A 2,466-nucleotide genomic window follows, 5' to 3' on the forward strand; every position below is an offset into this window, starting at 1 on the left:
CTTTTGTATTTTTTGAATTCTGAATATTTTTATATAACATGATGTCAAACATATTTAAGAATGATGTAAAACAAGGACTGCGATCCTGGTGTTATAGTCATTATTAACTGCCATTGTGTGCCAGGCACTATGTAGAGATGGGAGACGAGTAATGAGCAAGACCCTTAGGAAACTTATAGTGTAGAGACATGATCAGTTTCTTCTAGTCTTTCTCAGACTTTCAAAAACATACATAAATCACTGTCAGATTGAGATCAAACAAGGTTATTATAAGAACTATCCCAATGGCTGTGCTCTGCAGAGCCACGGGCAGCAAGCCGTGGGGGTCTTTCCTCTCCCCATTGCAGACATCGCATGTTCAATGTCCCTTGAAGCAGTGTTGAAAAGCACTGGATTCTTCTGAAATTGTCTCTGTTTTTCTTTTCAATTATGGATATGTAGCTAGCATTGGAACAACTAGGAGATCTTAAGAGGTCTTAACATTTAAGAGATCTTCTTGGTGAAGTTCTTGGAAAAAGTCACGCTGGGAACACCAAGATTACCAATGGAGAGAGACAGAAAAGGAACGAGAAAAGAGATGCTAAATCACCTTGGCAATCAGAACTAGAGGTGACCATCGGAGGGGCAGTTTTCGAACACTTGGATTTGGATTTGGATTTATTTTTCTTTGGGAGAGTGATTGGGTTATACAGCGAAATGTTTTGGGTAATTTAAGGAGAAAGCAACACAAAGGAATGTAGATGATAAGGGGAAAATCACAAAGGGAGAGGGAATCAGAGGCACGTTGAAAGGAGTCTTTAAGTTATTTTTAACTAAAGCTGCTGATTATTTTGCACAGTTTATAACAAACGCAACCAAAAAAAGTGAAAAACCAACAACAATATTAACAAAGAGCATTTAACATCAAACCAAACAGTCCTCAGCCCATTCCTAACTCTGCAGTTGGAGTCATCCCCTCCCCCACGAAACAGTAAGTTTAGTAATTAAACAACAAAAAGACAAAAGAACAAATTATGGGAAGATTTGTCTGGATTAAGGAAAAATATAAATTAAAGATTTTTAAATACATTTCTATTTCTTTCCAGCAATAACAGTAACATCAATAAGATCCACAGAGTGCTTCCCAGATCATTTACCAAGTAAAAATGGAGAATTTACCTCAATTAATAGAAGGGAATAATTTTTAATCAACCTATCAAGGTGGAGATATAAATAAGTACTTCTAGAACACTTATTTTCTTTAACAGTTTAAACATTAATCTCTTTAAAACTTACCATTCTACATTATTTATTATCTCAGACACTTGTTATTTTGTAGAGAGAAATATAAACACCTCAAAACATCATCAATTATAAATTTGATCAGATCTAAATTCATGGAATCAAGACCAGAAACTTTGTTTAATAAATGTAGTTCCAAAAGATTTTACTGATACCATGAGATTAAGGTTATTTTTGCTGTTGTTGTTGTTGTCATCCAAGGTTTATTGAAAATATTACAGCGCAGCAGAAAGATTCAAACAGCTCCACGTGGTGTTTTGACATCCATCCCAACTGTAGGCTGAGTGACCTGCAGGTTGGACAGACTGCCCAAGTCCAAGAGTTTCGGCCTTTCCTTAGAGTCGGAACCTACTTCAATGATCTGCTGATCCAGGGCTGAGACCTCAGGAACATAATTCTCTCTCCTATCTCTCTCCTCCTTCTCAGCTTGATGGAGATACCTCTCACAGGGCCTCTCTGAATCCGCTTCATCAGGTGGGTGACACAGACTGCGATCTTGTTGCGGAGCTTCTTCTTGGGAGAATCTTCTTCTTGGGCTATCTCCTCACACACGCGCTTGTTGTTGTGGAAATCATGGTGCATGAAATACTTCTCATTGATGACCGGAAGCACCTTCCTCACAGTTTTGTGCGAACATAGCCCATGTTGGCGAGCCCCTGGTAATAGACTAAGGTTATTTTTACATCCCACCAATACGAGGAAATACATTGCAATCCAAGCCCATATAAACAAAAGTTTCTTTTGTCATTTGCTTGATAAGTAAATATTTATTGAGCACCTATTATGTGACAGGCCTTCTTGGGGCTTACATTCTACCTGCAAAAACAGACAATAACAAGTCAGGGATAAAATATATAGTATATCAAATGGCAATAAATTCTATGGAGAAAAGTAAAGGAAGGAGTGGAAGTTTTTTATTTTTAATAGGATGCTTGGGGAAGGAAGATCTCACTCATAAAGTGACACTGAAGCAGAGGCCTGAAGGAGATGAGGGAGCGAGACATATGAAAATTATCTAGTGGAATTGCATTCCTGCCAATGCAAAGGCCCTGAGGCAGAGTGGGCTGGATTCATTTAAGGAAGTCAACGTGGCTGAGGAAGAGTGCATTGGACATGGACGTGCACTGCCCGGGGATCAGTAGACAGCCTCTAGTAGTCAGCTCCTTCAAGGTGTGCCTCAGCTGC

At 38.8% G+C, this 2,466-nt stretch overlaps 1 pseudogene; it reads right to left on the reverse strand.

The window, feature by feature from the left end:
* Positions 1-1,462: 1,462 nt before the first annotated feature.
* LOC131411055 (small ribosomal subunit protein eS17-like) lies at positions 1,463-1,989 on the reverse strand (annotated as a pseudogene).
* Positions 1,990-2,466: the final 477 nt, after the last annotated feature.

Source organism: Diceros bicornis, chromosome 10, assembly GCF_020826845.1.
Source record: "Diceros bicornis minor isolate mBicDic1 chromosome 10, mDicBic1.mat.cur, whole genome shotgun sequence".
NCBI lineage: Eukaryota > Metazoa > Chordata > Mammalia > Perissodactyla > Rhinocerotidae > Diceros > Diceros bicornis.